This window comes from Pipra filicauda, unplaced genomic scaffold (assembly GCF_003945595.2).
Source record: "Pipra filicauda isolate LSUMZ 115617 unplaced genomic scaffold, ASM394559v2 scaffold190_size1978887_pilon, whole genome shotgun sequence".
NCBI classification, from domain to species: Eukaryota; Metazoa; Chordata; class Aves; order Passeriformes; family Pipridae; genus Pipra; species Pipra filicauda.
Genome location: NW_024104299.1, coordinates 1,252,960 through 1,276,541, shown reverse-complemented (window position 1 = coordinate 1,276,541; position 23,582 = coordinate 1,252,960). Strand labels below are relative to the sequence as shown.

The 23,582-nt window shown below is 38.6% G+C and overlaps 1 protein-coding gene across 1 annotated transcript in view; it reads right to left on the bottom strand.

Moving 5' to 3' along the window:
• The window catches only part of PCGF5 (polycomb group ring finger 5), a 56,019-nt gene extending 32,836 nt beyond the window's left edge, over positions 1-23,183 (bottom strand). Inside the window, exons 1-2 of the mRNA XM_027717841.2 lie at positions 23,044-23,183; positions 13,872-13,992 (exon numbers count right to left, since the gene is read on the bottom strand). The gene's annotated coding sequence lies outside the window, so the exon portion shown is untranslated. The remainder of the gene's footprint in view (positions 1-13,871; positions 13,993-23,043) is intronic.
• Positions 23,184-23,582: the final 399 nt, after the last annotated feature.

The following is a 23,582-nucleotide window of genomic DNA, read 5'->3' as shown; positions in this document are numbered from 1 at the left end:
AGAATAGTCTTAATAGGCAGGATTGCATGCATCAGACACAAACATTTCCAGAAGCTTCCCAGAGAAAGGGAGACAAACTCCTAACTTCTAAAATATTAAGTGACCAATTGTCTATTCAGTTACTCAAGTATCCAATCGTGTGAACTGTGATAAGCTGTTGCTTTCTAGTTTGGCTTTTTTTTAAAGCATAGTACAGATATAGTATAGGCTGCCATGTAGCCAAGCTGATTGTTCATGGGTCATGAGAATGACCTCACCGCCATCACTTTGTCTTTAAAGGCAAAAATCTCTATTATGGTATAGAGGCTTGTATTGTGCCACAACAATTTATATTTTTTTCTTTTCTTCATAGGGAATGATTTTTGGTGATCAGGTAAAGAGGGGTTTGCTTTTGAACCATCAGAGATTGCTCACAGGGAGTGATAACAGCAGGAGGCTTACAAGATGTGAAATCAGGGTGCTTCTGTGCCTTCATTTGCCCATGTGCTTGGTTAAAAAAACAGTGATCTGTGATGGAGTTAGGAACTCTGGGCAATTAAATACTGGTGGTATCCTCAACGTGTCTTGGTTTTGCTTCATGGCACACTGTAACTTCCATGCACTTTGCTGTGCTACATCTCCTTTAGCTTTTCATAGGGTATTGAAAAAAGTGTTTTGTGGTTCGTGGTATGTTCTGTAGGCTGCAATGGAGGAGGCATTATTTCAGAGTTGCCTGTGATTGTGGGGAACCACAGGGAATGACCAAAGTAGTCTTTTACAGTCCTATGTTTTATATAAATTTCTAGCAATTCTGTATAAGTACACGGTCTAGCAATTCTGTATAAATAGAGCAAGTAATGGTCACGTATTTTGGTAACATCTTAAAGAAGAGGCTTCACTTGAAACAATTGCCTTGGTTCTTAATCAGCTGTTCTCCATCCATCAAAAACATCTGCACTTTCAGAATTACTTTTTTGGTCCCTGGCCAAAAAAGTTTTGGTCTCTCACTTCTACTGCAGAGTTTGTTAGACTGTCTCTGAATTCACAGAAATCACACCAGTGTTGCCGTTTCTATTACTGTATAATCTCTAATACTTCTTAACTTCTTTACCTATGGCTATCTGATTATATGTTTCTGCTAGTTCAGTTCAGTTCCCTTTTACTCTGCTCTCTGCAATAGTATCACCTCTTATTCTGTGGCTTTTACAGAGAAAATCTGCTCTGGAATTAATGCTACTTCAAGTCTCCCTGCTACTACACAATAGAAAAAATAATCCAGTCAGTGACAAGTGGAGCCACATTATCAGAAAAACTCCAGTGGGGTAACATGCCCAGGCCAGCCTGAATATAGCTGTTATCTGCATGGGCAAGACTATGTCTCCTCCATAGATTTCTAGGATCTGCAGGTCATAGTGTAAACACTTTGCCAATTCTATATAGGTATCCTTCCAGGGAAAAAGTATCACTATACTAGTATGAACATAGGTTTAGAGTTTTCTAATTGAGTCTCAATGAAGTCTATGCTTTTCCTACTGGCTACTTGCTACAGTTCTATCACTCTTGTTTTAAAATCCTTGTTTCTGTCAGTAATATATAGCCTCTTCCATTCTATATTGCATTTTATACATATATAAGAAATATATTATGTATTTTTCCACTCTTTTTTCCCCTGAAATCATCAAAGCCCCTTACATCAACACATACAGCACAGCTAAACAATAACCTGAAGTGTTCAAATAGTTTTATGAATGTCATCTTTCAATTTCCTTGAAATTGAAAGACAAATGAAAACAATGAAAACAAACTGTAAGAACCCTCCAATGACTCCCGCTAAAATTGTTACTAACAGATTTTGTTTCTTACAGTTGAAAACTGGCAGGAATGCAAATCAAATTGTATCACACATGTCAAACAGCTTCACAATTATGCAATCAACTTGCACTGCAAATTAAAAACAAGACTTGCTACTAGATCTTAAGTCAAAACAAATTTAAAACTTCAATAAGCTCTGCAAAAGCAATCCTCAACAAATCTACTCATGCCTGTTATGACGGCAGAACCAGCAAACAAAGAGGCTTGAAAGGAAATAGAAAAGTAGCAACCAAATTGCCTCATCTTTTACATGACAAATTAATGACATTCACAACATCTTAGGGAGTTAACTACTCTACTTCAATAGATTTTCAACAGAAGTTCTGTTTCCAGCTCTCTCAAGAATAAAACCTTTAACTTAATAACACAATGTTGGATGGACTCCATTTCATTTACGCCGCACGGGAAGGCTCATTCATGGGAACCGTCACTTTGTCAGCCCATTAAAACAGTAGCTTCATTGGACAAAACTTAACAGAGGTACTTGTGAATTTAGTTTTTAACTTGTAAAATAGAGAATGGTTCTTCTGGATAAACTAAGAGAAAATAGGGTGCAGACCAAGATAGAGAGCTTCACATCCTCCTCACATCTTTTTTGACAGCAATTTAGTGTATATCTAAAGGTCTGTGCAGCAATATGTTCCATGTGATCCAATCCATCCAATCACATGACCGTAGTCATTGTGGAATTTGGCCTACTGAGTTAGATAAAAATCATTCCATAAGAATAAGGAAAAATAGAATTTTTTATATATTTTTGATATTTGTAACAGTTCACATTAACAAATGAGAGTCACTCCAAATAACTTCACTGAAAGCATTACCTTGAAATACTAATCATTTTTATCCACCATACTAATGGAAAAAGAATAAGCAAACCTGATACTTTTAGTTGATTCTTCACATGAATAATATGCTATTTTTGGGGAGAGAGAGGCTCAGGATTCTAGCCAGAAGCTATTCTCAAGTGAGCAATCACTGCTCAGACCATAACTTTGCTTATATGCCAGTACTGCAGTGCCACTACCTTAGGAAGTTGAGTGTTGGTTTTCCCAACCGTAGTCCCATGACTTCAGTAAATCAGAAAACTTTGCATAAATGGTGCCTGTGTCTGCTGTTATCATCACTGAGTTTTCTGAAGAAAAGATGTATAAAACAATTCTCAAGTATGAAAAATAAGTTTGAGGGGGTTTTTTTTTGGTTTTTTTGCAATTACAAAGCCATGGCCTTCAGACTCTGCCTGCATGTAAACAGCTATTCTCGGTTTATGTGCATTTAATCAGACAGCACAAAATCAACCAAAAAACGTGAGACTGTGTTTACCATCCCTGCATCTTGAGCTTCCTTTTGTAATGCTGGGAAGTCTGTGTTCAGCACGGTGCTAATGAGATCACATGGCTTTTAGCTGAGTAGGCTATGGCAATTTGGGCTCCCTGTTTTTAGGCACTGGACAGAGAAGTATAAAATCAGCATCATTCTTTACTATTGTTTCATACCTCACTGCTATTTCTAATCTGCATTGCAAGAGTTTCAAATCCTATAGTCACTGTCAAACACTAAGAGATTCCATGAGATTTATCAGATATAACACCTCAGCTTCAGTTAGCCAGCTGCCTTTTCTTTTCACTGTATCAACACACTTAAAAAACCCCCCCAAACCAACACAACCCTTTTACTTTCAAAATTGTTCACGTTTTGTAATGAACTGAGCTCCCTGTTAAAAACATTTCAGGAATGTTTTCCTAAAGTAAATTATAAACTATGCTAAAGGTACACCATTTCTGACCTTTCTAAATTGCAATACTCTATGCATTTTACTGAGGTTTTTTAGATGTGAGTATTTTCTTCGGTACTGTATTAAGTATAGGTTCTAGAGGATTAAAGCTAGAAGGTTTCACCTATCAATTTACATGGCAAATCTCACTCAATTCCCTAATCTAATACCCCTGGTAGACTTTAAAGAATAAAAGGCATAATACTCTTAAAATTATTTCTCTTTATCACAAATGCAGAGATGGAAATATGAAATTTTGACACGGTATTTGGCTTATGAGAACTTGTTGATACATGTAACACACAGTCTGCTCCTATCATCACCATGCTGTCTATTTAACAATTCACATTTAAATACAAGACCTCAGTTGCCACAGATCAGTAGGAATAAAATTAAGGAGATTTAAATGTTTCCTGCTGAGAAGCCTGGAATGCTGTCTAGTGTTTTATCCCATGTCTTTTAAACTTGTCAGAAACACTGGTGCCATCCAAACCCTCCATCAGTCAGGAGCTAAAATATGTATTTGGGGGCTATGTCTTCCATTAAGCAGCAACTTAACAAAATCATGAGAGAAACCATTGTAACAAAATACATCAAAAAAAACCCCCTTCAAACATATACTGCCAACTTACAGTTTTATCTGATATATTTAACATGTATTGTACAATTTTCTTCACTGCATCTGCTGGTCTCCACATTTGTACCAGTGAAGCAATACCCTCTCCCCTCCTTTTTCTTTATATATTGGTGAACAGTGTAAAAAATTCAAGAACAGATGAAAAGTCTTAAGTTGAGGTACTGAAACAGCTTCCTAATAATCTATTTTATGTTAGTATACTTCAGTCAATAAGGACAAACTAATTAATTTCAGTAGAGAGACTCAATAATATTCCTGAGAAGTAAAATTTTTGGTACAATTAACATGGTGCTAACAAAACCACATAACAAAGGCTGTTATAAAGAAGAGAAACAGAAAGTATGCTGTTTTGCTGTAGATAGATTACATCCAGTAATGAATGATGAAAGAAAAAGTAGCTCCATAGTTTGTCTAGGGTCTAGGAAGACCTGTCTTAATCTTTAGAAATGCAGTTTTTACTTAGTAAGTACTAAGTCAATATTACTAATTTTAGAGCAAACATCTTCACTATGTACATGACCTTTCAAGATATTATTGTCCAAACTACTGTCACTGATGTAAACAGGAGCCAATTTAAATGGCACTTAGTGCCCAAAGAACAATGAACTTGTAACTACTTACAAGAATACTGTAAGTAATTTATTTAGCATAGACAAAAATGCTGAAGATTCCTACTTCTTTGGTGTCTCTTCTTCAAAGCCACAGAACACAGTAACTTTAGTCAGACAAGATGCAAATATTGACCATAAAAAGTGAAAGGTACCTGCTACTGTACCACATAATATTTTCCCCTCTGTTTACGATTTTATCATACGAAGGGCTTGAACAGTCATTAAGATGATTAAGGGATCGGAGCATCCATCATATGAGAAGAGGCTGAAAGAATTGAGGTTTCTTAGGGCCTTGCTCAGTGGGGTTCTTAGCAATGTGTATAAATACCTGACAGTGGAAGCAAATAAGACAGAGTAAGAGACTGCTTAATACTGTCCAGTAACAGGACAAGAAGCAGTGCACACAAACTGAAACATGGGAAATCCCATTTAAACATAAGAAAAAAAAAAATCTACTGTGAGGGTAAAAAAATGCTAGAATTATTTGCTTAGTGAGGCTGCAGAGTCTCCATCCTTCACAACTGGTCTAGTTGACCCTGCTTTGAACAGAGGGGCTGGAATAGACAAACAGGCAATGAGGTGGACTGAAAACTGACTCAAGTGCCAGAAAGGTTATGATCAGCAACACACAGTCCAGCAGGAGGTAAGTCACTACTGGAGTACCTCCTGAGTTGAGAATGGGGCCAGAACTGCGTAACATCATCATTAATGACCTGGTGATGGCACAGAGTGCACACTCAGCAATTTTTCAGATGATGCAACACTCTGCCCAAGTTCGTGTTGAGGACTGACAGGCTCCAAAGCAGATGATGCTGGGATTCTGTGACATACTACCCAGAATTACTGAATAGGTCTGGAATATGGTCACTACCTGCTGTTCTAGGCTATGTATGAACAGCAAGTGTTAGTCATTCCTGTTGAGTCTGAACCGTATCAGGTGTATGCAATGGTGAACTCTGGGGTCTTGTCTCACGGCCATGACACTGGCCCCTCCTGAGTGTGCAACATGGTTACTAGGGATACCCCCAAGCATGCACTAGCTCTGTCACATCCTTGTCTACATTATCCTATGGGATCCACTGTGGTGAGCACCATAATGTAAACTAAACAAAAGCTACTGGGTTTTCCTGAAAATCATTACAGACTGATATCATATTACACTGCAGCTTTGTGTCCATTCCCATTTGTTTCATGACGTGTCTAAAAAATTTAAATTATGAAGAAGTTATTGTTAAATAATTTAAGGACAGAGTTACCATTATAACTTCCTGGAATAGTGCATAACAGCAAAATAGACAGTCCTGTTAAACTAGGTTAATAGCTGTTTTGCATGTCCCAACTTCCCTCTTCTTTCCCTTCATTCAAGTTTTTCTATTTCTTGTTTCCTTTCTGCATTCCCCTGCTTCTTTGGTGTGTTACATTTCTTAGAGGCATCAGATTTTAATGCAAAATCTGATGAACAAATTTACCTGTTAGCTTCAAGAAAAATAATTTTGTTTTCAGAATAGTACAGTTTTGGGATAGAGGTGTTATTCTATGTTATTTATGTAACAGATAAATCCTTCATGAAGAGGAAATCTCAACAATCTCAAATTGCAGAAAATGTCCTTCCAAGGTATAACACTCTAATCAATCAAATAAGTTTCATATTCTGTTTACCACTTGGCTTTTGAACACTATAGTCCAATCGTCAGAGAGGATAATGTCATTTCAGGAGTGGGTAACTCATGCAGGAAACAGGCTCTCTGTTAGAGGTCACTCAGGATGAGAGGTAGCCAGATTTAGGGTCTGGGCTATGTATTACCACCATCCAGCCCCAGGGAAATCTGGGCGAAACTGTACTGACTCAAGCTTTAATTATGTCTAATTTTTGCTTTTCTGAAAGCACCATGGAAACCATACAACTTGGGAATTCTGGGGCAACTGTCAACTAGTATTCCCCAGCAAAACAGCTTTGTTGAGCAGCCACAGAGGCGTGCTGCTTTCTGGCCTTCTGTGCGTAAAGAGAGAATCTGTGTATTTTGGGGCAGGGAGGGCCAAAGGATGACAGAGGATGGAAAATGCTTGTCTCTACAGGACAACAAACTGGAAGACAATCTGAAGGCTGAGTGCAAGATTTAGTAAAGAAGACAAAAGCTGATCAAAATAAAACAATTTTTTTTGAAAGGGAAAAGGAGATCTACTCTTTAATCTACTAACCCCATTAATAATGGAAGTGAACACATATATCAGCATAACCTCGTCACACAAGGGTCCAGGGCAAGCTGGGTCCCATTTACTGAAACACCCGACACTGTTTTTATTGGTATTTAACAAAGCTGATAAGATTACACTTACTGCAAATATATCAATTCAGCTAATACACCTTCAGCTGCAGTGGAAACATACCCTTTGAGAGTCCATCTGGTCTAAAAAGTCTGTGTGAAGAAATGCATGCATTACTGAGCCTGTTTTACATAAAGAGTAAAGTATTTCTAGCTGTTTCCTAATAAACTTCTGATGTCAGCCACGCAGGAAGACATGACTGCCTAAGAATTAAACCTCCGACTCTTAAATTCCAATACAATGTGTTAATCACAACATTCCTCTTCATTTGAAAGATCATTTGACATGCATTTAAGCCAGACACCTAATCTCTGAGGTGAGAGATTTTATTTAAAAAAAAAATAGCCATAGTGAACACTTAACCTACATTTTGCCTCATGGTGCTATTGATACTAGCTACAGAAAATAATCAAGATATCTGCAGTTAGTTTTAGAACAGGACTGGTAACAAATTAAAAGTCAAGTCTCAAATTTTCAGCATATGGAGGTAAGTATAACATTTTGCAAGCTAAAATATTTGAAGATAAAAAGCTGAATTCTTCCGAATTTCATACCTTATATAGTATGTGTCTGTGTATTTATAGATATATAATTTTATACACTTGCGACTGAAACAGAATATTGTGTTTTAATTGCATTTTTGCATTTGCTTTTAAGCAACAGCAAATGACTGCTTAAGGCGACAAAGAATCAGACCCATCAACTCATCTTTCTTTTTCATATTAACAAACACCTCATGAATTTGAATACTGCTGTTTACAGAGCCTAATCCAACACAATACTGCCAGGACTTTCTGAAACAAGTCATTTTTATGTCTCTATGATGTAATTAAATGTCCTTTTACCTCTGCTGCGATGAAGAGATTGTTGGTTAATACACATCTAGTACTGATACAGTGTTTTACAGCTATACATTACTTATTAAAAAGGAAATAAAAATGCCCAGTTATGCTCATTTACAAAGTAGCAGTTAATATTAACAGTCACTGAAACAAAAATACAAAATGTGCTGGAAGCCTGTGGACAATACTAAGAACTGAAGCAGTCCTCTGGTCTACTGGCCTGTTACACATCTCAGTCCTGAAGCCACAAAGATTGCATGATAATTCCAAGGGTGTTTTGTTACATTATGTTGTGATAACCACTGCACAGGCAGAAACTGCTCATATGACATTTCCAAATTTCACATATCCCAAGACCAGGACGGTTAGATACTATAAGTACCTTCTACTCTCTCTAAAGTACTTCCATACTTTATAAGCCCTCAAGCAAACACTTCACAGTGGAGACAGTGGCTCACTTCACTAATGACATGCAAGCAGACATGAGGAAAGACTTAAGTTTTCACACAATATTCAAACATTGTTACGGAAAGAAAACTACTTCAGGAATGCTGAACTGCTTACATCTCGATAGACTCTATGTCAATGAAAATAACAGCAACTTCTTTTCTCTCTATTCCCAAAACAGCACTGCAAGTAAACCTGCAAAACTCTCAGCAGATTCCAGTAAAAATTTCAGTTTCACTAGAGACTAATGCCAAGTATGATCTTTCAGATCTCATTTCTCTAAAAAAGGAATGCATTATGTTAAACAGGAGTAGGCAGAAACATAAGACATTTAGGCAAAACATCCAAAAAGCTCCTGCAGAAGAAAACTGATACTCTAGTTTGAGAAAGTTGAGCATTATGTAATGCACACAACTGTATAAGTAGTCTGTTTTCTGCAGTAAAAGGAATGAAATAGACCTAAGTACAAATTTGTGTCCAAGAAAAACATAAATTCTTATTTTTCAATTCTTTCAAGTCTTGAGTAACTTCAGGGACACACACAAATATGTACCTTGAATATCATTTGTGTGTGGATTTCCTTCCCAGTCTTAGAAATACTTATCATCTCCCCCACCATGAGACCCATGAAATGTATGCAAAAGCACCAAGGTTATCTACAAAATAAATACTGTATTCTTTCTTCCTGAAAAATACTTTGTTATTCAGATTCTCTCTATAGCTTTTTATAGCTTAAGTCTCAAATGCTTCCAAGCATTTGCTAAATAACTGTATTGGGCCTGGCTAGGACAGAGTTATCTTTCTTCACAGCAGCTCACAATGTGCTATCTTGTAGGTATCTGACCCAAACAATGCTGATAGCACACTGATGTTCTAGATATTGTTGAGCAGTGTTTGCACAGGATCAAGGCCTTCTCTCATTCTTACTACCCACCACAATGAAGATTGGGGGGTGTGCAATAGGCTGGGAGAGGACACAACCAAAGAGACTAATCTGAACTAATCAAAGAGAGACTCCATGCCATAGAACACCAAAGTCAGCCATAATAAGGGAGAAAAGGGGGTTTAGGGGAGTTAGCTACCTTTTGCTTGGCAACTGGCTGTGCATCAGTCTGCCTTTGGGAGGTGGAAAGTGATTGCCTTTGCCTCACTTACTTTGTTTCTTTTTCTTTCTCTCATCTTTCATTTATCCTTTGCTTTATAAACTTTTGAACTTTTTTTTAATCTCAACCCCCAAGTTTTCTTACTTTTACTCTTCCCTCATTCCATAGGGGATTAGGGGTGAGTGAGTGAGCAGCTCATGGTGCTTAACTGCCTACTGGGCTTAACTCACAGAAATAACATAACCAACAAAATTAGTAATTTCCCACCTTTCTGTTGTGCTGTCCAGAAATGTATGAGCAGGTATTGAGGGTTTATGCACACTTGTGACATGACTAAGCCTGTACTTGTTTTACAATCAGGTGTATGCTGTCCCATTTCTCCATGGCCAGATGCAGATGCGCATTGTATGACATGACCAACATCTCTGAGTGATGGAAAGAATGCAGGAGTGGGCTGGGTGTCAGATGAAGTATTTACCCAGGCAATATCCAACTCAGTCTCTAGTTTGCCTACGGGTCAATCAGCATAAACAGAATAATTTTGTGTAAAACTATATATTGATTATATGTTGTCAACACAAATGCTTTCAATACACTTGCCCCAAAATAAACCCAAAAATTCTACCAAAACATGGCTATGTACTGCACATGCTTCTTTCCCTGGGGAGAGTATGCATATGAAAAGCAAGTTACAGATATTAGGCACATTGTTTACTGCACTGCTGGAAGATGTTTCATTTATATGGCAATAAATACATCGTAAGGAGCCACAGAGATTAACGGCATGATCTCATAACAAACAGTTATTTATATCAAGTTATTGAATATTTTTTTAGACTGGGAATATACTAGATACAAATGCTAGTAATTTTGGGTGTCATTTCACTGATACTTGTTACTTTTACTGCATTCACAGTAAGGTACCGTTTGTATTACTGAATATTCTTAATGTCCTCTCACTGAGTACTAAAATGCCGTATTACACAAAAAATAAAAACCTCACCTAGCAGTAGATTTTCATATATAAATTTTATGGGTAAAATAGAAATCAAAACGTTCAGGCTATATAAGTCAGAAGTCATTGCAAGCAATTTTCCCTATTGTCTTTAAGGGGATTTGAACCTGTGGCTTTGGACTCTTAAAATAAACACTGCCTCACTGTCACATATAAAAAATACTATGAATAATGAAGAACTGCAGAACTAGTATAATCTACTTCTTAGAGCAAACTGAGAATCTCCTAAAGGGACTTAAAGATTATTGTACATCTAAAGCAAAGCTCTGTCTTGCACACCACTGAAATACAGTACAAAAATGGCTTAAAGCATGTAGTTATTAACAAGTATGTTTATCAATCATAACAAAATATTTATTTTCTATCAGTGGTATGAAAAAAATCTGCCACAATAAAGAGAAGCCTGAAAGATAGGAATCCTGGCTTCTTAAGATTCCTAAGTATCTGTTAGTTCTATTTAAACAACAAACACCCTTGTGTTACTTTGGGGAAGCTGAGCATACAGTTCCACACAGTATTTATTTTCTCTAACATTATTATTTGAAAAATAAATATGAGACATTCACTCAAATCTGACTTTCTTCTTTCTGAAAGAACTCTTCTGAAATGCTGATCTTAGACCATTCTGCACCTTAGCTAGTTTGTTTTTATTAATTGTTAAAACAACACATCTTTTCTAAATTTATTTTTAAATAACATAAAAATATAAATGGAGAAGGGTTTAATACAGAACAAATAGGGAACAGTATTTTTACAGAAAACTAAATGGCCAAGCAGATGTCTAACCTACTTTGAGACCAGCATGTTATGAAAATACAGTACATAGCTCTCTCTTATATCCAAGGGCTTCTACAGAGCTACAGGGATAACTATTGCTTTATTTTCCACATACTTTTTCAATACTACCCACCACAAGGGAAGGTAAAAAAATAATTTACAATTTATATATACATATATTAATTTTATCATGAAGTTCAACAGAATATTTTGACTAAATCATCCTTCTTAATTTTCTAGTGCTGAGTAATCTACAACTATCAGTAGTTCCAACTATTAAAAAAAATATAAATCCTTAATAGTAATCTGAAGTAGTCTGTTTTTTATTACCTCATTTGCTAAGCTACAGTAATTTGGTTTTCTTTTAATCAGCAAGACTGAATAATCCGGTTTTGAATATCACTTACTTTATCTCAAATGTTTCCATGTAGTTTACCAGAGAAAATATTAAGAGATGGCTTGACTACTGTCTGGAAGTGCCACCTTAGCTTTACTTTTACTAAGCTGTGCCCCCAGTCTTTCATGATAAAGCATGTGTCCCAAGCGCTATATCATTCTTTTAGGGCTTCTATATACCCTTTTCAAGTTTTCTGCATCCTTCTTGAAGTGCAATTGCCAGAATCAAGTTCAGTATGAGTGGTGATCACAGCATTAACAACCACTGAATAAATGTAATTCAACAACTGCTTGATATTCCCCTTGCCCATTCATCTAAGACTACCTTCATTCTTTTGTCTCCTCTTGACACTGGCAACTGATTATACCATGACCCTTCAAAACTCCTTTAGAAGTCTGTGCTTTGTGATGGAAGAATAAGGCACTCTGTAAATAGAACCTACAAATAGTTTCTACATAGTGATTTCTCTTTTGCTATTTATCCTATTCTTCTATTTTATTATCTCAGATCTTAGATCTAGAATATGCCCATAGAAGTGTATGAGATTTCTATTTGAATTCACCTAATATCAGGGAGCTTAATTACATTTATATGGAATATATCAATTTTAGTATTGCTCCCATTTGTTCTGTGGTTTTTTTCTGCTGTTTCCCTGAGAAACAATTAAACACTGCAGACTTATTTCTGCAGTTTTAAGTGAGAGAAGAGTTCGTAGGATATGAATGCCTAGCCCCCCCATATGCATTCTTTGGCTTCCATCTCCTTTGTGATGCTTTTTTGATTCACAATTAAGCTGACTCTAGCCTAACATTTGAATCAAGTGTCTACTGTAGGAAAATCATGATTATATTACTTTAAGAAAATTGCCCCATTATATCTCCATTTAATTTCTACTGATGCACTGGTCCTTATTCAAGGTTTTGTGTCATCTTGCTAAACTAATTTTATAATGAGTTTCTCCTCTCCCTGCTCTCTCTCCTTTCTTATGGTCACCCTGAACATAGAACTAACTTCTAGCAGCAGCACTTTACACAAACTGAAGTTGGCACTTAGCAGTGAGATCATAGCTTGAATTTCAGGTGGTTTTATAGAACAACACATAGGACGAGGGACTAGAAAACATGCATGGAGACCTTCCCATCTTCTGTCTTGTCCTTAAGAAGAGAAAGCTTTTAAAATTGTACCAGTTAGTCCATCCACATAAGATTAAAAATAATCAAGCCATTTCCCTAGGATTAGGTGACTGATTCCAGTCAGTCAGCTTGTAATGCAACTATACCTGGTTTTGGCCTGACGAGTTTCTACATAACATAATTCTGGAAATACTTAACAGTAAAAAAAAAAAACCAAACCAAAAATACAACCCCCACAATTTTAGTGCTACAGGAGTGACAAAAAAGCATTTAACGTTTTCTAATTTACCTATCTGATTTTCAATGAAAGACCTTTTCTCTGGCTTTGTGCAAATTCACAGGGTTAAGTTTAGAATACCTGCACAGGATTCAAACTGTGGGCCCTTAAATTAGCAGGAATGTTTGCAAGTGTTTTCAGTGGAAATACAAAGTCAGAAGTAGACCAAGGTACTCTCTAGGTGAATACTGATAAAATGTTATTGAAATGTGTGTAATATTTCAACCTCTTCAGTGTTAAGAAAATGAATTGCCTTTTGATTTTATATTGTGGAGATTGAAGAATGCATCTCAATAGTATTTACAAATGGTTTTCCTTCCTGCATCTTAGGAAAGAAAAAAAACCATACTCAAAACATTTTTAACAGTGGCAAAAAAGCAGGCATTAGAAAGCTGACCTTACTTTATGGCTAGTTTTCATACAATAAAAAGTTATCTTACATATAAGACACATATTTGGTTAAAGCATGAAATATATTTTAGTGCATACCACGTACAACAGAGTAGGAGCTATGTTAGTTTGAACCCATTTAAACTTAGTTTTTCCAGTAAGAAGTAATCATTGCCTGGTCAGCACAGACACAGTGGGACTATTTTACATGCTATACTCTATGTTAAGTGAGTCTTGTCTTCCAGAGCAGACAGTGACCTGAATTCCAAGGAAAATATTTAGAATTTCATACCGGAACTTGTACTCTAGACTCTTCTCAACAATCCTTCTGTGATTTCTTTTCAGTGTACACAAGTTTCTTCTTATTCCAAAATTTATCTTCTACCTGGAGTTTCGATCAGTTCCTTGTGTTTCTGAGATAAGCAAGAACATGGGAAAAAAAAAAAAGAGATAGTTTCTGAGTTAGAAACTTGCTAACTCAGAAGTGTTGCAGAGAAAAGCACAAGACCCAAAAACCAAAAGACTGCAACATATGTCGACATAGACAGCAACTCCAGGCCCCCCCAATGAAAATATTTAGCATCTATTTGCTTATAGGAAAACAACTTTGAAGAACACTCTTAGTCATTAAGCCCAGTAATGTCTGATGTAGGTAATTGCAATGCAGTTCACTCCTGCACGGATCTCCTAACTAAGGTACTTCAAACTGGCATGCTGCAAAGATCTGCTCCACTGTCTTTACTCTAGAGCAGGAATACAGCCTAAACATCTTTAGCTACATATCTTTAGCTATATTAGAACAGTCTACGGTAACTTAACTATGGTAAGTACAAGAAGTAGTTTTGGTTAGGCTTTCCTCTATTTCATGCTCAACACTGGCATGAAGTCAAATGGATAAACTGAAGCTTAAGTTACAGTAGTTTTCATCAGAAAAAGCTGAAGTTCTAAATTATATGTATTTTTATGAATACTACCTTGGATTCATGGGACCCAAGACACTGCCTTTGAAAACATACAGTAAAAATTACAGGGTAAGTAGCTGTCGTCACTTGTAGGAAATACAGGAAATTTCAGTCAGCACATTGCTTGTCAGTGTTATCACATATTACCCTCCCTACACACACCAAAAGATGGAAATTGTAAATCCAAAAGTCCAATGTTCAGCAGATCTTAGCAAATGTTTATATATCAGAGGTGCTTGAGAAATCTAGTTATAGGACAGCTTGAGTGGGGGAGCGGGGAGGGTTCTCCACTGCCAAGGAAGAAGTCAGACACAGAGCTCATACCAAATAGTCCAGAACCAGAGAACATCAAACTTGCTCCAGCAACCCTTGTCCATGTGACCCAAACTCACTGTTAGTGCAGCAGTCTAGTAAGTATCCAAGAAAGTAAGATCAGAGATTACCTTAAATAAGTATTTAAGAACTCTTTTCTTAATGCAAACTGTTCTATTTATGCTGTTCTGACACACATATTAGCAAGACTTCTAGTGCCAGAATGAATCTCTCAATTCCCGATCACCACATCAAACATGGAAATGAGTATTCACAGTTCTTCTAGATATCAAAAAGAACAGACTTAACTGGAGATACTGTCCCTACTGCATGGTGACACTCCAGTTAAAGCCTTAAGTGTTCTGATGGTAATGATCCAGTTTCCATCTGCCCATGATGAAGCACTATCTCACAATTTCTGGCCATACTAATATCCCCTTTGTTTTACAGGTGATAATCACACTTTTCCTCTGATTAGCTACTTAATTGCCATAATTAAATTAAACTCACAGCAACTATTCCAAATTTGTCCTCAATCTACCACTAGCTGAACAGCAGAGCTGATCTAATGGACCAGTTGTACCCAAAAAAAGGAAAGCTCTGGAGCTTGCGGATTCATCTGTAAGTCCATGTAATACACCAGAACAGCAGAAAACTTATTTTGAGTAGTTTCCTGCTGGTTTAGTTAAACCTAATTTATTTGGGGGTTTAATGACTGCCAGGGCTCACACAGCATAAGACACAGTAGCAGCACTTCCCTCATTCCATAGCAGTGGCTGTAGATGTCTTCTGAAACTGCACCCCTAGTTCACAGTTTGCTGCTATTGTTCAAAACCTGAGGAAGGGCTCGTATGCTCAATAGTTTGTGTGGTTTCCCCTACTGTATTAGATGCAATAAGAGCTATTATACCTTGAGAAATCAGATGTCGTAGAAAAGCTCCTCTGCTACAAGTCTGTCACTGGTTTCATCCAGCTTTACAGTAAATTAACTGGAAAAGCTCCTCTGCAATTAATGGTAATTTTGAATTATAGGCCAATCCCATGTAAATTTATGTTCTAAGTTTTTAGCAATTAATACACAAAAGTTACACATCCATAGTAGATTTTAAACACTGGCCTGTGTGAGGCACCAACTGTCACTTAGTACATTATTTCAAATAAATTCATTTGCATTCCGTGATCACCATCTACACCAGAAAAAACCCAAACACTTGTACTTTTGGTAAATATGTATTTGGGATGAAAATTTATTTTATCTATGATATATCAAAAGAGTTAAGATGGAAAGCTGAAAAATATTGGTCTGATTAAGCAGCTCTTCAAAATCACTTTGTATGCAGGGAAATTCTACAGCCAGAATCCACCAAGAATACTTACTCAAAATATCATTTATATCATATAAAGGATCTTTTGTCTCTGCAGCTAGTACTGATGATTCTTCAAAAAAGTAAACAACAATTTTATAAAACCATGAAAGAAAGAAACATCTTTAACTTCATTCAATCCACACATTGGCTATTTAAGAAATGATCTTTCATCTGAAAAAAGAACTGTGTTTTCATTATGAAATTAATCAAGAGCCTGGTTTCTTACATATTCCATTCTTCTTGAGGAAGGAAATAAATGTAATTACAGTTGCTTTAATCAGTGGTGACACTTCTCTAAGAATCACTCAAGACTTTTATCTCAAGATCAACTGCTTTTTTTGTGGCAGAGAGAATTTCTGTGTCTGTCAGATCTGATCGGTAGTAACTAGCACTGAAATTTGTCTTCAGAATATTTAAATTTTGGATTCCCTCATTTTACTGTGCTTTGTTTGTACACAAAGATTTTAATAGACATAATATAACGCAAAAAGTAATCTGAAAAATTATATCTAAGGAAGTTAAGTAAACAGATAATCCTGGTGTATTTCGCACCTAAAAGAAAAGTGGTAATTTCTCTTTTGGGAACTTGGACCACGTGTTGGAATAATCTACTAAACAGACCTTCCAATTAGCAAACCAATAATATTCTACCAGCATTGTTAAAAGAAAGAACCAGAACTAGGAAGCACAATGCAAAATCTTCTGCTATTAAAAGGAACTTTCTGTCTTCTACATAATTTCAGATTCGGGAAGTTAGTTATCTTGTTACACGTCATGTCATCAGTTTTACCTTGTATTATTATGTCAGCAACTACCAGGGAGGCTCATTGTTGTCTTGGAGAGTTGCTTTTATGAATCAAGTCCTGCTATTGATCAAGGCCAGCAGCACTATCCCTGGACAGACAAAGCTAAAATTGCAATTATGACCATACCAGTAATTTCAATCTGCATCACAAATTCACAGACTATGAAAAATGTAGGGATTAGGAGAATGCCAAGGCTGAAAATTGAGACCGTTCCCTAACAGGAACTTTTTCATGGGTCAGGGTACTCAGTAAAAGCTACAAAACAACTGGGGCAGAATATACCTGTTAAACCCTACGTTCTTGTCTTCTATTATTTGGGTTTTTTTTTAAAAAAAAGCTCTTATTTACATAGATTATCCCCATTTTAAAATTACTGAAAACAAAAATGAGATGTCTACAGGAGATGACAACATAAGAATCAATCCAAATGTGTTCTCATACACCCACACTATCTGTATGAATGCGTATTAAAATACTTTATTATATGATTCTATGATTTTTAAAAATGTAAATGTTAATGCATATTAACATGTTTTATTTTGTAGTTCTAAAGAGAAATCTTGGCTATTCTACTTCCGCAAATTAGTTTGTCAGCTGTAGTCACTGTGAAATATAAGTTTTTGTCTCATAAAAAGTCATAAAATCATAATATGACCATACAACTAGTAGTTCACAGCTGTTACAAACTAAGTTAGGTACTTTCTTGTTTTGTGTGATAAAATGGAATTCATTAGTATTGTCTGAGACTGCTACAGAACAAGTATACGAGACCTGAAAAAGTAGTCCATGAACATTAATAGTTTCAAAGACCACTGCAAAGAGAAATTAACATGAAATTATATAACGCCACATGGAAAATCAATGTATTTCCTATACGGTGATACAGTGCCAATGTGAAATCACCTCTGTAATTACAAGTGAAGATAAATTGCCTCTCTGCATCAAGTTATAATCGCAGCATTTGGTTCCTCGTGGAAGAAGTCAACGGTAGCTGTTTCATCTGTCTATAATCACTGTAAGCAGCCTCTAACTCCACATCTCTCTGAAGAGAACCAGGATAGCTCAGGTACAAAAAGAATTGTGTAATTCCAAGTCCATGACTGAATAAACTTCTACTCAAAACTACTATAGGGCGCCTTGGCTACACAAGAAAATCACAAATAATCTTTTTTAAAGAAAAATCAGGAGATACTATGAAAATTACAACCAATCTGTCCCTTACAGAAGTTCATCACATTTGAGAACTCCTGTGAGATTTTTCCAGTTGAACCATATTAAAACAAAACTGATCTCTTATTTTTCATAGTCTCTATCTTTGGACCTTCACATGAGTCACAAAAATGTGAATTTAGATTTGCTATTCTCTTTCATTTGTACTGTTGTCTATTTGGAGTAATATGTTACTTTCAGTGTTGGTCTTTGAATAAATATTCTATTAAAACTTCAGAAGAACTGTTTTGGTTTTTTCCTTGCACTGGGATAGAAACACAGTAAAGATTCAGGCAAAAAGATCTAAAATGAAAGCTATTACTTATTACTTATTTCCGTAGAGACTGGAAGCCAAATCAGCCAGAATACTGAAGTGCTGCGATTTTACAAATACAGAATTAATGGCAAAGTGTTTCCTCAAGAGCTCATATTACAAAAACTAAGCTGTAACAACAGGTGAGTTAAACAAACGTGTAGGGTGGAGTTTGGAAGATGGGAATAACAAACTGCATGCAAGCAATTTTATGGGAATTACAAACTAGGGCCTTCCCTGCTGGTATCAGATTGTATTTACTGATTCAGCTGTCAGAAAATAATTCTGTAACACTGCCACCAATAATATGCATGGAATGAGAATCCTACCAAAGAATCAGGAAAAAAATCACAGCTTTTAGGTCTGACCACTATTTCTTGGTACATCTCCACTGGTGATTTTTTGTGTGGGAAGGGTTCTTTTTGATAAGAATTTCCTTGGAGTGGAAATGGTATGACTACAAAGTGGTCTTCCTGCTCGTGGAAGAACCGATACTGAAGCTGTGCACAAAGGCCATCAAAGGCACCCCGTCTGCAGCGCAGATACCTGGTTCTTTAGCAGTCATTGCTCCATGTTCCTGTGGTGCACTCTTTAAAACAATGAGTGCAAACTCAACTGCCCCTGAAGATGAGTGGGAAGGCAGTTCCTGAACCATTACAGTTTGCAACAACTTGAAGCTCTCTGCGACGCAGCAGTCAGGAACACAACAGTATCTCAAGGAAGTGAAGATCCTCCCAATAACTTACTCTCACCTTAAACCTCTTCTGAGAAAGTATGTCTCCTTGTCTTTTCCTAGTCAGGTCTTTTATGAGGGTAGGATTATTAAGGCAAATCAGCAGGCTACTGTTTTAATTCCAGCCAAATCTCAAAACATATACAAACTGATGGCAAACAAAGGAAGAAAATTATTCCCTAACAGAAAAGAGATGACCAAAGCACAGTAGCAAATGAACAGTTTGGTCTGCTGTTAAGAAAGCTGCTGAGATGTGCATGAATTTAACTATTACTAATCGGATAAATGGTTTCAGCTTTAGGTAACCAGTCAAAATCATTTGTTTCACATGTAAGAACTACTTGTGACAGCTGTCAAGACCACAGTGCTCAAGTAATACTATGTATCTTTCATTCCAGAAGCATCCTATACTTGTGAACAATTTTTATTTTATAAGCAATAATCAAGACAGAGACAGTAACACTGATATTTCCCACAGGGGCACAGCTACATATACACAGTCCTGTCACAGCCCAGTGGAGCTGCTGCCAGTGCTACACCTGCTCTGCTTATTATGGGCTTCAGTCTCAAAGTCTGTCAAGCTGTTACTTTTCATGGCACTACATCTACTGGAAAAAAATAAAGATAAAAACACAATAATCAGGAAAATAAGCTTCACTGTAAGAAATATCCAAGGCACTACCCAGCATCATTCAAAAACAGATTAGCTACAACTCTGAGTGATATAGTATCAACTTTTTCCAACTATTTCTTGGTATTTCAGATATCAAGACTAGTAATAGAAATTAAACTTCTTCCCAGACAACCACAACAAATGTTTTTAACTGAGGATTTGGGGAACAAACAACCCCAAGCCACTGTGCACTTGGTGCAAAGTTTTCAATAGCTGAAGAAAGGATTCCCTCTTTCAACACCAGCAGTATGTCTTTCTACAGGAGTAGTTTGAAACCTTGCTTGGGACTGCTGCATTTGTCTAGAAAGGGTCTTTAAACCAAATTGCAAAAAGGAATTATGTTGTTTTGTTTTCCTACTGGGATGTTAATCATTCATTTCTAGTTGAGATAGCTGGAAGAGCATATGAAGATGCTATTGAGACCAGTCTTTCAAAGCACAAAAGATTATAACTTAATATATTTTCTTAAAAAAGGCAGTGTAAAATTTAATATACATAAATTGATCACACTAAGAACAAAGCCTATGTATCCCCAACACAGCAAAAATCAAGATATAAAGTTCAGACAATTCACTTTTATCAGCATTCCCCTCCACAGTTCGCAAAGTTCTGCTGTGCATCCTAGAGTAACACACTTATCAATCCTAAAAATGGAGCTGCACAGGACCAACTATTATCTTAGCCTTAGTCTATGTCAATACACTTTATTTTGCACATTCTGCAGGCTTAAAAGTGAAACCTAGAATTTTTCACTTCTTCTTTGAATCCTAGAGTGTACATACAGCAGGAAAAAAACAGCTGGAGCAGAGTGGTGGGTCCGCTTTCAGTATTTCCTTTACTACTTTCAGCTGAGGTCTGGGACATAGAACACCACACACACTGTATGTTTTATCTTTTTTGTAAGGAAATTCAATAAAAAAGGATGAATGCTATTTGGCTGTCAAATTAAATGCACAAATAAAACAGTATTTTTTCCTGTTTGTTAACTTGACCACCCAACGTACCTAAGAGATTCTCTATTACAGTGCATTCACTTTCCTGTGCAGTCTTGGTTAACTTCAGAAGCTTCTGATACTGATGTGTTAAAACCACACAATGAACCCTGAAGTAACAGAGTTTTCCCAAACTTAGCTTCTCCAATCCTGTAGTTAAACTATGAAGTGCTGGTGCACAGATCTAGACATCAAAAATGTTAACGTGTCCTTTCTCCCCAACAGTGACAAATACCCAAACCGACCCTTCCCGAGACTGATTTAGTCTTCCATTCTCGTTTGGAGAATGACTGGAGGTACAAAACATAGGCAGCAAGATAAAGGACACCTGATGCCACAGGAAACAGAATGGTTCACCAGCAAGACATACAAAGATCTTCACATACTTCTATACTGTAAAACCAAGTGGTTGTATGCGTAAAGCTCTACCTCCCCACTATAAACAGTGACTTCATTTCTCGCCGGTGGCAGGTATGCTGAGAAAAAAAGAGGACCTAATCTTGTAAAATTCATATTACGCCTTCTATACCTCTAGGAGACATAGATGTGTCAAGAAAACGTGGAGGATGGAAATTCCACTTTGGAAGCAAGTTAAGAGTTGAAAGAACAACTATATATAGGATTCTGCCTCAATCCCATTTAAAAGAGCAACAGGCAAGAAGATCAGGAACAGAAGTCTATCTAGGTACAACTCCAAGGTGTTTATTAAATAAATTGGCTTTAGTTTTTAAAAATACCTATTCATATATTTTTACTTTGAGACTATTTATGCTTAATAAAACTAAGTAAAATAAAACACAGATTAAAAGCATCTGGGATCTGTCTCTGGCTTCGGGGTATGGACATAGCGTGATACCATTTTTTTTTGTATTTTCATTTAAATTTTACTTTAAACTAATACACTTCGAATAACACAGCTACTAAACTCTTACCACTTACACCCCCCTTCTGAGAATTTGGCTAAAATAATGGGTGGCAAGTTGATAACTGAAAGAGGTTACCATCCAACTACTGAGCCAGAAAAACTGCAACTGAATGTTGTAAAACTTTCACAGTTCACAAACTAGCCCCAGGAAACCTGCTGGGTTCCTGAGTACTGTCTATATTCCTGCCATCCCATTGCACATCAGAAACCGACACTAACCTTTCACTGTCTACGGTAACAACTACGCTTCCTCTCAGTTTTGTGCGTGTGCATGTGAGATGATTCACTTGCTTTTATTCCATGGAACTGATGATTCATTCAATCGTCTCCAGATCATGTTAACATACTAAACACGCACATAAAGAAAGCAAAAAATCAAGTTCTTTAACTTTTTTTTATGCTCGAATGTTTATTTTTCATTTTGGAAGAGAAAAGAAGCAGTCAAACATGGGAGAGGAACCAGAGCAGGTTACGTTCCTACTCAAAGGCAAGGTTTGGGGAACACACCCAACCCACGTGTAAAACGAGCAGCCGTATTCCAGCGGCGGGCTGCGAAGGGAGGGGAGCTCCCCATCCCTCCCTCCCGCCCGCTCCGGGCCGGGGCTGCTCCTTCTGCTCCGGTACCTGGAGCGGGGAAGGCGCGGCGGGACCGGCGCGTCCCCCGCTCCGCCACACCGAGGGCTTGTGCCTCTCCTCCTTCGGTGACATCTTACATAATAAGCCGAGCTAATCACGCCGGAAGCGAGCCAAAACCGCCACGGAGCATCCGCGGGGATAATCACCCGCGGGAGGAGATGCTCCGGACCGGCACCCGCTCTTCGCTCACTGCCCACCCAGCCGCCTTGCTAGAAAAATCCTCGCCGGGGCGGCAGCGGCTCCCGCAGCAGAGCCCTCGCCCGTCACCCCGCCGTCCCCCCCGGGCAGCCACGAGCACCACGAACGGCACCGGCCCCTCCCGAGCGCGGTCCCGGCCCCGCCGGCTCAGCCCTGCCCGGCCGGCTCCCTGCTCAGCGCCGAATCGCGGGAGAAAGTTACTCGGCGGCGGCCCCGCGCCCGCCGCCGCCGCGGTTCAAGAGCAATGTCACGTTCAACAACTTGTTATGACACATGATCCCCCCGCACGCACCCGCACCTCGCCGCCGCCCGCCCGGCGGCCCCCGGCGGCCCCTTACCTTCCCCTGCAGAGGCCGCGGGCACCCGCGGGCGTGTGCGGGAGTGGGTGCGTGTGGCAGCGCGGGCGGCGCCGGCTGGGCGGGCGGGCGGGGGAGGGGAGGGCGGCGGAGCGGCGGGAACGCGCCTCGCCGGACTTGTCGGCGGGCGGGGGCGGCTGCGGGGCGGCGCGGGGAGCGGCGCGGAGGGGAGCGCGGGGGGCGGAGGAGTTCCCGGGGCTTGTTTACGCGTTGCCGCCCGCCCGGTGTCAGGCGCTGCACTCTCTGATTGGACACAAACTGGGGCACAGCCCGGCTCGGGCGCTGCCGCCCCGGCGGCCCCGGCAGCCGCTCGGCCGCCGGCGGAGCCCCCGCGGGGCTCGGGGCCGGTGCCCCGCGGGCTCCACCAGCGCCCGCGCCCGCCCGCCCCCAGACGCTGCCCGGCCGCCACCCCCGCGCATGCCCGGCGCGCCGGCGGGCCCGGGAGGCGCATGCGCCCTGCGCGTGCCCGCTGTGGCGGCAGAGCCGCTGCCCGGTCCGCGCCCGCGGGCGCGGCGAGAGCG